Source organism: Musca autumnalis, unplaced genomic scaffold, assembly GCF_047663935.1.
Source record: "Musca autumnalis isolate F117 unplaced genomic scaffold, ASM4766393v1 scaffold_1, whole genome shotgun sequence".
NCBI classification, from domain to species: domain Eukaryota; kingdom Metazoa; phylum Arthropoda; class Insecta; order Diptera; family Muscidae; genus Musca; species Musca autumnalis.
The window spans coordinates 8,257,297-8,272,160 of record NW_027411644.1 but is presented as its reverse complement, the minus strand read 5'-3'; the positions used below and the strand labels follow the sequence as shown (position 1 = coordinate 8,272,160).

At 35.0% G+C, this 14,864-nt stretch overlaps 1 protein-coding gene across 11 annotated transcripts in view; it reads left to right on the top strand.

Moving 5' to 3' along the window:
- Nlg1 (Neuroligin 1) overlaps window positions 1-14,864 on the top strand; it is a 239,577-nt gene that overhangs the window by 181,909 nt on the left and 42,804 nt on the right. The gene's annotated exons all lie outside the window — the stretch shown is intronic.

Below are 14,864 nucleotides of genomic sequence, written 5' to 3'. Positions count from 1 at the left end.
TATATATTAGTGGTTGTTTACACCGTAACCCTGCAAGGAGATGTAAGAGATTTATATTCGAAAAATGGGGACATTGTCATCATAACTTGCGAATATGGAGTATTTATAAATATATTTGTATGTATGTTTGTTATGTACATAAATACTATCTGGTAAAACATTAACATAGACATTAAATTCCGATTCTGGTTTTAACTATTTTATTTATTGTACGCACATGTGTGAACAAGTCTTGTGAGCCCTAAAAAGTAATCTTTATAAATGTGGTAGTTGTTTAATTCTTTATATTTTTGTTAACTCATTAAATTTAGAATTTATTGATATGCTGAAAATGAAAAAAAAATATTGGGGCCTCCAAAAATTTGTATAACCTCATCATAAACATTAGTGGTTACTATTCGGCTGAGAGGGATCTTATACGCCGTAGCACACTCCTCTTCCTCCTATCACTAATGGGTATAGAAATATGCTACCGAAATTGCCTATTATAATAAAACTCGCATTTCTTCGGATTTGTCACTGTCACGCCCATGGAAAAAAGAGCCGTTCTATCATAATTATTTTTCCCAGATTCGAGAGTGATTTAATCTTTGCCCATAATTTACTTAATCCCCTTACAATGTTGCAGTGCTTTAGGTAGTCTAGTCGCTTTCCCCGCTTATGCACGCTTACTAGCCTGTTGACTTCAAGAGTGCATTCCCTAAGCCTTGCTTCATCGCGTTCATTTGCTATTCCCTTGGCATCGGCTGGAAAATTTTGACTAATTTTGGGTTTTCCACCGAGTATGCAGCAAGAGGCTGCAGCTGTGATGATGTCCTGGAAATTTTTCTCAGCTACCCAAAAATCTGAGAGAATGGGCAGCTCTCTGAAGAGGTGATTGGGTTTGGAAATATGGGTTGCCAGAACACGTCATTTATTACACCGGGTGCCAACATGGTGATGTCTGGTGACTTTGTTTCGGAGATCATTGCAAGTTAATTACAGGACTCACCAGCAATTTTAGTTGGTGGCAGGGGTTTTAAGAGCTTTTGTGTCTCATCTCATGAAGTACGTACTTGCCCCCAAATAAATTGTACCTTTTCAAGAAAAACTTCAAAACGACCCGCGATATAAACGGATCAACCGATTCGGTCCAAAAGTTGGCTTTCGCAATATTTTGTCTAAACTTAGTTTAAGTTCGAAGATAGGTTATATCGGTCACTCCTTCCGGTACCTCCCCCACAAAAGTTGGAAAATGTTCGGAAAATTTGTGAGCACGATAAAACTTAAAGGGAGTAACCGATTTGGTATATACTTTGCACATCGTGAAATTTCTACCAGACTTAAATAAAGTTTCAATATGGGCTCAATCGGTCCATTCTTTCGGGTACCTCCCACACAAAGTTTCGGAAAAGTTCAGTTTAGGAGCTGTTCTTGAGTCGCTTTGATTTTTGTTGTAACAACTTGTATTCACGGCCCCCCATACGACGCACAGTGGTTCAGAATCGTTTCTTCCTGGTCAAAATTCTGTAACTTTTGAACGGATAGAGATATATTCATAATTCTTTTTTTATTAGACAGATAACACAATCAGCTTTCAGACGAATTATAAGCGGGAAAGTTCGGTCCGGTAGTTGCAGAGAAATTCAAAGTCAAAGTTAAACTTTTGAGTTTTTTAACTATTTTTCATCAAAATATGAGTGTTTTTGTGGTTTCTATATCTTCCTATGTAATAAAGATGGTCAAACACCAACAAATAAACAAAATAATTACCAAAAAAACTGAAAAAAAAATTCGAAAAAACATTTTTTTTCAAACATTTAAAAAAAATTTTAAAAAAAATTTAAATTTTTTCAAAAATTAAAAAAATTCTCCCTGGGTTTTAATAAAACTTATATAACTCGTATAAAAACTAATATACTCAAAAAAGTTGTAATTTGTGTCAAAAAAACTGTAATTCATATGGAAACAGTATAGAAAACACACATGTTTACCCATGTAATTTCAATAAATTGAAAAAAGTGTTAAACGGACGGAACGGGACGGGTACAAAAGTATATATGGGCTGGAAGAGGAGACTTTTGGGCATCTTCCTGTGAAAACAGAACTTTGTTCCATGTTGTTCCACAAAAGTTCTAGTCCACTAAATTTGGAATTTCATAAAATTTAGTACCCGAGGAAAAATAAAATAGATCATGTTGTGTAAACGCTACGGTAATTTACTAAAACGATTTTGAAAGGCCACAATCCTACCTACTTTACAAAAAAACAATGAACACAATAACTGTTATATTTTCAGAGAAATAGCTTCGTCTTTCTCAAGAAATTTGCAAATATTACGTATTTCCCAAAAATGGGGAATATGCTCGTGTTTAGTGGCACGCCACGCCCACACCTTCCAATATTTGGGCCTAATTTGTTGGTTTCCTTAGTTTCAATATGTTTACTATCGAATCCCATATAGAAATTAAATATCTTTGACAAAACAAAATTTTGATTTTTGGCCAGGAAAATCGATTCCTGAACCATTGTGCGACGGTACAAGTTTCATCATGGGCAAAACCATACTTCCTGAGAAAATAGCCTGAAAAGTTCAAAAACCCCTATTGCACCGTATGTAGTGGTTGGAGCGCAAGATAACACTCGAACGGATCTGCCGATTCGGTCCAAAATTTGGCCTTAATAATAGTTTGTCCAAACTTAGTTTATGTTCGAAGATAAGCCATATCCATTCACTCCTTCAGGTACCTCCTCCACAAAAGTTCAAAAGTGTTCGGAAAAATTGTGCGCACGATAACTCTTGAAGGGAGGAACCGATTTGGCCCTTACTTTACACATCCTAAAATATCTACCAGAAGTAGATCAAGCTCGAATATGGACTATATTTGTCCATTCCCTCGGGTACCTCCCACACAAAATTTCAGATAAGTTCACTTTAGGACCTGCTCTTGACTAACTTTGATTTCTGTTGAAGCAAGTTGCAATTGCTGTCTCAATTACTACGGTAAAAGATTTTTCAGTGGCAAGTCCATACCTCTTGGGGAAACAGCCCGAAAGTTGTAAAAAACCCCTATGGCTCCATATGTAGTAGCTGCAGAGCATGATAACTCTCGAACTGATCAACCGATTTCGTCCAAAATTTGGCCTTCATCATATCTTGACCAAACTTAGTTTAACTTCTAAAATGGCGCACATCGGTCCTCCCCTTAGGATACCTCCCCCACAAAAGTTCAACATTTGTGTCCAAGTGCAGTTTAGGGTCTGTTCGAAGGTCCTTTGGAAATGTATACCGATGATGTTCTTTGTGGTCCTGTTTAGAGCCATATTATGTTTTCCGTGAACAAGTCCATTCTTCCTAGCATACTGGTCCAAAAGTTGTACGATAACCCACTAAAATAACTAGTGGGCGCGATATCTATCGAAAAGCTATGACTCTCAAAATAAGATCCACTTCCGTAACGAACTATGTCGGTCCACTCCCTCATCCCCAACACTTTAGAACTTTAATCATAATCCGCATTTTTGTCGGCAAGTTCAAATGTCCAAAGAGGGCCACAAAATTCTCAAAAGACCATAAAAACATTCATCTGTCCGTAGATGAAAGTTCCAATTCACATAGGCTGAGGGTATATCTCTGTCGGCAAAGCCGATTGATACTGTTTTACTTGTTTTTTTTTTTTTTTTTTTTGATTTTTCTTATTTTTGAACATTATAGTTTCAAAATCCGCAAAAACTTTGCAGGTGTAAGCACCTTTTATTTAAAATTAGTTAAGGCGCACAGTGTGTAGTATTGTCTATGCTCGAAACTTTTCGAAGTAGCCCTGGTACTTCCACTTATTTTGAAAGAATATATTTAGACATTCCCAAGAGGAATTGCGATCCTTAAGAAGTCTTTCGTCTTACACAGAAAAAAATATTTCAAGAATTTTTACATATTTTCGTTCGTGATGTCGTTTTTTCATACTGTACAGGTACCTCACATAAGATACATGTGCACTTTCTTATATCCATCCGAAAGCCACTATTTTTTCAAAAATATGTAAGATTTTCATGAGATGCATAATCACTTTCTTATTTTTCCCTACATTCTCTCACATTTCCTCTCTTGTTTGGTAAACGCTCTCTATTTTGTTCTCGTTTTCTTTTGTATGGTCTCATCTTCCCACCATCCAAAAACTACGACACAACCCCCACCACCGTCTCACCATCACATTGAGTCTTTATCAACAAACCACAACACACACAACGACTACCACTGCCACCACACACCCAACAACTACCACTGTCGCAACAATTGTTGTTAGTTACCCTGCAAACATTTTTTCAAATTTTTAATCGCTTAAAGATAACCTGTGATTCGTGGGGAAGATCAATTCAATCGCGGAAGAGCGCGCCTGCGAATGATAACCTGCGAATCGCCGACATAAAGTAACTGTGTCCGGGAAGCGAATCGCTAGGAAGAATCGCAGATTAATCATCTGGACGATCTTCAGAAGATCAACATGTAAAGAAAAATTAAAAAAAGAATAGAACAATTGTTTTTTGTTTCTTTTATTTGTTGTTTAGTTTTCTGCTTTTGTTTTCTTTTCTGCTTTGTTATGGTTTTCAATTATTCCTTTATGTTGTGGTTATTTGTTATAGGCACTGTACTCAGTACTGTTTCCTCAGTCACTATGTTGTCTTTTCTTTAAACTTGGCAAAACCTGGACATGTGTGGTTTGTCAATACTCATAATATTATACGTGCCATTTATATCAAAGTTCTGTAGAAAGTGTAAATGAGAATTATATGCAACAAAATCAAAAATGTTAGTAACAATCATCTGTTGCTCTTCCAGAAGAGTCTTCTGTGATTCCCAACGGCGATCATTTGAAAAATATAAGAAAAAAATGTAAACAAGCACCCAATGATCGCCGTGGGGAATATTGTTTAATATTAAATCTCGTGATTATCCCTATATCCTTGAAATATAGAACCGTTAATGGGTCCATAATGGTACAGGTGTGTGTGAAATATATTATTTTTGCCGTAACTAATAATAACCAAATATATAAATAAGAAATTTTTAATTGTTGAGGTCTAAAAATCAATAGAACAATTTTGTCAAAATACTTATGCCACGCAGTGAAATTTTATTTCCATTACAAAAGTGCAAGGGTATATTTGAATTGATTAAATTTATTACTAATTTTAAGTACTGTAGTAAAGGATTAGCCAGAATATTTGTTCATATTTTTGTAGAAGACTAATACGGTAAAAAACCAAACACATAATTTTTTCAAACTTGTCAAAATAATTATGCCGGGCACTGTACATATGGTTCATATTGTTTCTGCTATGCTCACAAGACGATAACAACTCAGTGGAAATCATTAGAAGAAAGGTAAGTTACAATAATACAAAATAGAATCATTAATAAAAAGCAGCAACAATTTTCTCTGGGGTGGTGAGTGCGGTGGCGGCTGTTGTTAGACAATAAAAACAACTCGCCAAAATTGTTTTTTTCAATCTCTCAGAAGAAACCAGTATTTTGTTGCTTTATGAAAGGCGATCTTGAAATGCAGAAATTTGAACTTTGGCAAGACTTTATGAACACTATTCCTATAATACAGTAATTTTTTTCTGTGTAGTTCGGGGTTGCCCCGAATGCCACTAATTCCTTGTCAATACCGATAGGGCGTTCGTGGCCCCATGTTAGATTGGTTTTAGTTATTAGGTTATATATTTTAAGACAGTTTGAAGAGAGAGGGCTATGCTTTATCATTTCGCTTTCACATTTAAGGACAAATTTAAATATTGTGCTTTTCACTACAATATTTTAACTGCTCGACGAAGTCTGAGAGCCTTATACAATTATCGAATACTACCTTAGGAAGATTTAACTTGGGATCAATGTTGGCATTGAAATATGAAGTAAAATCTTATAGACATGACTGATGGCCTGTTTACTGTAGGTTATTGTAGAATAATTCTTTCTTTCATCTGTTCAACGTTCTCTTCGGTTTAGGCATGTACCCCGATGGGACTAATTTTAAGAATCTTGGATTTATACGGATTATAGCGATTGTTTCATCCGCCGTAAGAAATCTGCGGGCAGCATTTTTGATATTTAACTCATGTCTGGTATCATGGCTACTATAAAATAGTCAGTGCGTATCCTATCATGTTCTTCTGCATGAGTGCATCCGTTCGGTAATAGTTTTGCACTTTTCCACTGTATCAGCCACAGCATAAACTGGTGCACATTTGCGGATCATGTGTAATTGAAAAGAAAGAGAAACTATGACTATTCTGGTACTTTGTAATTTTTCAGCCAATTTAAAATTTAGAAAGTCTGAGTTAAAGAGTATTACGATTTAATCAATCTCTGTGATATGCGTTGGAACGTAGAGTACAAAGAGTATATTTGTAACAGCTGTTACCAATGTATTTATTGGGAAGTATATGTATGTATTTGTGTTTGTATTTCATTGTGTGTGTGTGGTATACATTTCGTAATGGCAACAAAAACTTGGTAAAATAAATATTCACCCACCTATATTCGAACTCATTCATATGCATTCTTCCAAAAGTAGCTGACGTACATACATATGTACGTGTGGGTGTATTTGCGGTCTACAAGGTGAATTGCAAGTCCGTAGCATTTACAGTAAATGTTAACAGAGATTTTGAAATTGTTATGGTTATCTGTGTGTGGGGGTTGCTTGTTTTTGTACAGGTGTTTCTGTTTGTGTACATTTGCGACTATTTAAAACAGACTTCTTTATGTATGCACAACTACATATGTAAGTAAGAAAACAAATGCACATTTGTTTGGATTTACTACTACAATCACACATACATGTGTATATCGAAATATTTATGTGTGTATTTTCAGTTGTAGTTGCAGGTGTTATTTGCATTAGTATAAGATACAAACACACATGCAGTCGAATATAAGTCTTAGACAAAATTCTTAAGTAAAACTGTTTCTAAGTGGCAACATTCACCCATACTCAAATCATAGGTATGTATAAGTTTACATTTGTTATTATTTTGTTTTTGTGGGTAATAAAGTGCAAAATAGTTTGGTTTACTTGGTTTGTTTGAGGTTAAATTTGTCTTTCTTCTTGTTCTTCTTGTAGTAGCACTTATGGTCTTAAACCTCTTATTTAGGTGGATTGTTGTGCTTTCTTTAAGTGTTATGTGCTTTGGCTCGTTAACCCACATAAATAAGATGTACATGACAAACAGGTTTACACACACACAAAACCATACCAGTCTAGAATCATTGTGAACGCTTAACAATTATACATATGTGAGTAAGTATATAGAAGTATATACAGCAGGTGACAAATATTGATAAATTGATCGCAACTTAAAAATCAATTTAATCCATACTCTTGGATGCTTATAAGGAGGTAAGCAGAATTTTTTCGTTTCGTTTTCCCCTTTTCAGTATACAATGGATATGTAACTTTTTGGGATATATCTCTGCCAAGTTTTGCATCCTTGAAAATCGTATAAAACTCTAAAAAAATTAAATAGTTTATGGTGTACTTATTATTTGTCAACACTGTAACATTGTATATACACACACATATATACATACATATGCCCAGTCAGCATTTTTTGAAAATTTTAATCAAATTCGAGTCTTTTTTGATCCGACTGCACGATTAAAAAGCTAGAATATGAGCTCATTTTCTGATCATAAATGACTCCTTTGTCGGTAGGAAAACATAACCTCAGGCGACTCTTCTAAACAAATCACAAATGAGTCTTTTTCGAGTCGTATTTCAATCATTTATTGGTGTTTTGTTGATTAATTTCGGACCCTTTTTCGAGTCTTTTTAGAGTCATGTTTATAATCATTTATGAGTCTTTAGGGAGTCATTTATGAGTCTTTTTGTTAGACGAAATAAATTAAAAAATTTTTCTTTTTATTCTTCTTTGTTTCTTTCCTTTGTTTTATAGTCTTTTCTGCTTTGTTATGTCTTTTAATTATCCTTTATGTTGCTTGGTGGTTAGTATACTGCTTCTTCATTTCACTTGGCAAAACCTGTTGTGTTGTGTTTGTCTGTACCTTTAATATTATACGTTACATTTATATCAAAATTTTGTAGAAAGTGTATATGAGAATTTTATTTTTTTATTTACAACCAAATAAAAATAAAACAAAGCAATCAGTTTTTAATCACCTAACTGTTCAAAATATGATCAGAGTATACATAATTATAATCACTTTTCAAACACCTGTATGACCCTTTTTTGATTAAGCATTTTTCAATCTTCCAGATGATCAAAATGTGACAATAAATAACAAAAAATTGTCACATTTTAAACACCTCAATGATTTATTTGTGATTGCTACACATTTGTTGTTGTATTTTAAATTGAACTCTTTTTAATCATTACAGGGAGTCACTTTCGAGTCCCTTTCTGATCACACAAGCGACTTAATCAATTTTTGATCACCAAAAGGACTCTAAAAAGACTCCTCAATGTGATTTTTGAAAAAACAGTCTTCTAAATGCTATCTGGGTGTACGTTGTGGTAGCCATGCAATATGAAAATCTTTAACTTTCCTTCAATACAACATTGGTCGCCAGGTTGGCTTATCGTTGTTGTATATATCCCTGTCGTCTGTGGTTGATTATAAACGCATTAGGGTTAGAACATGTTATTGCTATTTCGTTCCTCTGGTAAAGATAACATTCAGCTCGTTTAATTTTCATGTACGGCGATGCAACTTTTTCATTGCACAGTCACATGGCAGTACATGTGCTGTCGTCATCATCCATTTGGGGAGCCAACACTACGCTTGGGTCGTCTTTCACTACAAGCCAAAGAGAATAAAACGCTACAATATTGCTCCTTAAAAGCCTTGAGGTTAAATAACGTTGTCACTTCTTATGATTGTCAAGTGAGGCTTTTACACCACAAAAGATTTACTTAGCTTGTTGTGCTCAAAGGTTCTGTGTGTAAGCAAGAAATATTTGGTTGAAATAAAGTATGCATTCTGAAGGCTATGAAATGTGCAAATGTTATGTAATAACAAACTTCTTTGTGGCGAAATATTGTGTGTATAAAAAGAAAATGCACTAAAATTTAACCTCTTAGGTTGGGATGGTGTTTAAATGACTCTTTTTATGCAAGTGTGTATTCAGATAACAAAAAAATAAAAAATGATAGCTTTGTTAAAAGCTTTAAAATCAGAAAATTGTGAATAGGAAATTTAAAAATCTTAAGTTGCATTCTTTAAATTTTCTCGATATTCACTAGTAATACATTTGGTATTACTATAATGACATTAAAATTGAAGTAGTAGTATTTGGTATGACACCGCGGACAACGAAATAACAGCGTTAAACTGCTTCAATTAACAGTTAATTGAAATATCTCGGAACATCAGTAGGAGTCCCGCAGTTATGTCATATTTCTTCACAGTAAGATGGAATATGACACAGACAACCTCGACAAATACAATCGAGTGCTTCGGACGCTCATAAGATGAAACATTTTCAAAAAAAAAAAACCTCCTACTTATGTTCCGAAATGTTTATAGGTATAGGTTTTCTTTAGTGAAAAATTATTAGAAAGCCATGCTTTATCAACTGAAAAAATTCGGCGTTAATATCTCAACAATTCGCGAAAATAGAATGATTGTTCTATCCCGAAGACAAAAAATATATGCATCTTTTTCATAGTACTATCGGAAAGATGATCAGAAAATCATATCGCGAAGTGCTAGAAACATAATTATTTCTGTGTTTGCTACGAAACATAAATAACACTGTGTGTAATTTTTTGAGTCATGTTTTGTTAACCGTATTCTGACTCCACAGTGTGATAGAACACCAAAAATGAGAAGACACGTGTCTCGCCGTTTTTCCCTAGCTAATTAACTTTCGCGGTTATAGGCCTCCAAAGGTTTGAGGCTTTGATGTAAAAATGGTCATTTTGTCAGGACTATATCTTCCAAACCGTAAAGAAATTTGAAGTAATCTCAGAGGCAAAGTTGTAGCTCTTGTCTCAAAGAACACAAATTGTGAACACATATAATCCATCAAACTTCATCTGCAAGGACAAAATCGTAATGGTCCAATTTCTTTTAAAAATTTTTCTCAAGTTTTGTTATACAGCTATCAAACCGATCAAATTTGATGCAAACAACCAACTACAAAAATGTACCTCAGATCTCAATAAACATCTTTCTAGAATATACGAACTCTGCAGAAATGGATCTTAATGGTCAAAATAACAAAACAATTGCGATTTTTATCCTCTTTTCTCGGCTTCTGCTCCATAGATACTAAACCGTTCAAAATTCAAGAAAACAATCAACCACAATAATTTAGCAAAGGCTTCAATAAACAACTTTCTGGAACATGCGAAATGTCTATGAACGGTTCTTCATGGTAAAAATAGCAAAACTCTTTTGAAAATATTCAATTTTTACAGTTTTTTCTCCGATTCTGGTCCACAGCTACCGAATCACCCAAAAATTATGGATACCGTCAACCATAAAAATGTACCTAAGATTTCAATAAACAACTTTTTAGAACATATAAAGATTCTAGGAATGATTCTTAGGGCTGAAATTCACGAACAATTAAATCATTTTTAACATTCCCTCTGCTCAGGTTTGGAAATAACAAACTGTTAAAAACTGAAGGAAATTTGAAAGGTTTGTTATTTACGGAACTGAACAGGAAAGAATGATCTAAAATAATCGAATTTTGAGCTTGAAGAATCGTTCCTAGAATCTTCATTTGTTCTAGAAACTTGTTTGCTGAAATCTAAGGCATATTTTTGTAGTTGACTGTATCCTTGGTTTTTGGGCGGTTGCGTATCTTTGGACCAGAGTCGGAGAAAAAAGTATAAAAATTGGATATTATCAATAGATTTTTTCTATTTTTACCATTAAGAACCGTTCATAGACATTTCGTATGTTCCAGAAAGTTGTTTATTGATGCCTTTGCTACATTATTGTGGTTGATTGTTTTCTTGTATTTTAAACGGTTTAGTATCTATGGAGCAGAAGCCGAGAAAAGAGGATAAAAATGGAAGTTGTTTTACTATTTTGAGCATTAAGATCCGTTTCTACAGAGTTCGTATATTCTAGAAAGATGTTTATTGAGATCTGAGGTACATTTTTGTAGTTGGTTGTTTGCTTCAAATTTGATCGGTTTGATAGCTGTATAACAAAACTTGAGAAAAAAATTTTAAAAGAAATTGGACCATGGCGATTTTGACCTTGCAGATGAAGTTTCATGCATTATATGTGTTCACAATTTTTGTTCTTTAAGACAAGAGCTACAACTTTGCCTCTGAGGTTAATTCAATTTTCCTAACGGTTTGGAAGATATAGTCCTGACTAAATGACCCTTTTTACATCAAAGCCTCAAACCTTTGGAGGCCTATAACCGCGAAAGTTGATGAGATACGAAAAAACGGCGAGACACGTGTCCTCTCATTTTTGGTCTTCCATGCGGTGTCAAAATATGGTTAATAATTTTCGTGTTGCACAGTGTAAGCTAACATTAACAAAAATTTAGGTGTTTTGTTCTATTGACGTGGAGTGTAATTTTTTTAACAAAAATAAAAATCTTTTCAAAGTGGTTTGTGCATGACCTTTTTCAATATTTGAATGGAATAAACGTTATTTTAGAAAAAAATAATTTTTAAGAAAAAAAAAATTCATTGTACCCTCAGCATTTATGTGCCTTATCGAAATAATGATTTTAGACCCCAAGTATGTTTAGGCGAAACCCGTTTCTGACAATTTTGAGTTGATTTAGCCATATCCGTCCATCTGTCTGTCTGGCTGGCTGGAGCACACGATAACTCCCGAAAATTTGGCTTTCGTAATATTTCGTCCATTCTTAGTTTAAGTTCGAAGATGGGTTATATTGATCCACTTCTTCCGGTACTTCCCCACAAAAGTTCGAAAGTGTTCGGAAAATTTGTGCGCACGATATCTCTTGAAGGCAGTGCCCGATTTCTAATACATCCTAATATATCTACCAGATATAGATCAGGTTCGAATATGGACTATATTTGTCCGCTCCTTCCGGAATTTAGGAAAAGTTCAGATTAGGACCTGCTCTCGAATCGCTTTGATTTTTTGTAGCAACTTGTATTCTCTGTCCCCTATACGACGGTACCAGTTTCATCAAGGCAAGTCCATACTTCCTAAGTAAATAGCTTGATAGATGCAAAAACCCCCTATGCCGCCGTGTATAGTGGTTGGAGCGCAAAATAACTCTCGAACGGATCTGTCGATTCGCTCCTAAATTTGGAATTCGTAATATTTTTTTCCAAACATAGTTTAAATTCGAATATATTTGTCCACTCCTTCGGGTACCTCCTACACAACATTTCGGATAAGTTCACTTTAAGACCTGCTCTCGCATCACTTTGATTTTTGTTGAAGCAATTTACACTCGCTGCCTCAATTACGACGGAAAAAGTTTTTTCAGGGGCAAGTCCACACTTCTTGAAACATCCCGAGAAGTGAAAAAAACCTATATGGAGAGCACGATAACTCTCGAACTGATCAACCGATTTGGTTCAAAATTTGGCCTTCGTCACATTTTGTTCAAACTACGTTTCAGTTCGAAAATAAGCAATACCGGTCCACAATTGCCGTTTCTTCCCTCCAATATTTAAGAGAAATTCATTCTATTGAATGGGGCAATCAATTTGGTCCAAACTTTGCAACTCCTAATATTTTGTCCAAATTTACTTACTTCAAAAAGAACCATATCGATTCTCTCCTTAGGGTACCTCCCCCACAAAAGTACAACATTTGTATCTAAGTGAAGTTTAGGGTCTGTTCTAATATCCTTCGGAAATGTATACCGATGCTGTCCGTTGTGGTCCTGTTTACAGCTATATTATGTTTTCCGTGGACAATTCCATGCATACGCACACACATATGTTCCCACAACAACCCCGAAAGGACAAGGGAGACTTCTCTTATATCAATGAGGGCACACCGATTCATATTGGCTCAATGATATGGGACCTACTTTTTATCGCCGAGTCCGAGAGAAGATTTTCATGGCTGAAATTCTCTGGAAATGTCGCCAGCATTACTGAGGGGGAATTTTGCCACCGTTGTAAATTTTATGTTGCTTCGCCTGGGATTCGAACCGCAGACCTTCTGAGTGCAAGTCGGATGTGCTAAACATTGCACCACGGTGGCCCCATAATGCATACTGGTCCAAAAGTTATATGATGACCCACTGAAATGACTAGTAGGCGCGATATCTATCGAAAAGATATGACTCCCAAAATAGCATCCACTTTCATGATGGACAAAGTCGCCCATTCCTTTAAGTACCTCATCCGCAACACTTTTGAACTTTAATCCTAATCCACATTTTTGTCGGCAAGCTCAAATGCCCAAAAAGGGTCAAAAAAAATTCTAAATACATTTGATCGGTCTGAAAGTTTAAATTCACATAGGCTGAAGCCGACTGATACTTTTTTACTTGTTTTATATATTTTTTCAAAAAAATATTTTTTTTAAATCAATTTATGCGTAGACTTTTTTGTATTTCAATGGAATAAGCGTTATTGTAATGATTAATAGGCAAAGTTTATTCATTCGCGCAACAGGCAATCATTTTTGAGAAATTTCGAAAAGTCATAACCCTAATATACATATTGATACGACGAAAATGTACCTGAGCGAAATTATGGTTTTATACCGTAAGCCTGCTTGGACGAAATCCGTTCCCGACACTTTAGAAACAATTTACCCTATGTCTGTCTGGCACACGATAACTCCAAAACGGATTAATCTATTTGGTTCAATTTTTGGTTTTCGTAATATTTTGTCCAAACTTATTTCGAAGATGGACCATAACGATACCTCTCTGCACATGGTAATATTTCTTCTTTTTTCAGCTTCGAATAGTATCCTTCGGATACTTCCCACACACAATTTTAAATTTTTTGGCATATCTGCAGTTGGCAGGAAATTTTTGCAGCAGGTTCCGTTAGCGGGCCATACTTCCTGAGATAATTTCACAGAAACACTAAATAACCCGGTTGGTACTAATTGAAAATAAAAGTTATTCCAAACGTACATCAAGTTCCAAAAAGTCTATATTGAAAAATATTTTTGGGCCCCTCCCTCACAAAAGTTCTCCATTTTTGCTTAATTGCAGCGTAAGGGCTGTTCAAGGATCGTTTGTAATTTTCTGCCGTAAGTACTTTTTGTGATCTATTACAGCGGTATAATGTTTTTTGTGGGCAAGTCCATGCTTCATGACATAATGATCCGAAAGCTGTAAAAAGTTCACGGCGAACAACTAAAGTGCCTGATGAGCATGATAACTATCGAAACGATAGACTGACAATGTCTCTCCCACACAAAATTTATCGCAAAAGTGTGGGACTACATCAGGTAGACTTCCCGTCTCATATTATGGTATTCCTCCTGACTTTTTACTGGGGGTAAGCCCATATTAATTGGCTCTTCATAATGGTATCCGTTCTTCCAAACTTTCGCGAAATTCTAGATGTGCTCTATCGCTCCATTTCTTCCGATACCTCCCCCACAAAAGTTCAAACATGTATGTTTTAAAATAGGTTTAATTGTGGACTTCACCTTTCGCGGGCCATACTTCCTGACATAATTTCACAGAAACTCTAAATAACCCGGTCGGTACTAACTGAAAATAAAATTTATTCCAAACGTACATCTCAAGGTATTTTTAGTCGAAGTGGATGCTCCACTCCCACCGAGATAAAGCTTGCTTACTAAGTTCTCCTTCAATATGGTTAAACACAAAATGGTTATAAATTTCCAAGGCTTTTCTATACAATACCTATGTATGTATATATGTATGTATTTCTCCAATGTCTTGCACGTCATTTTCTATCTATAT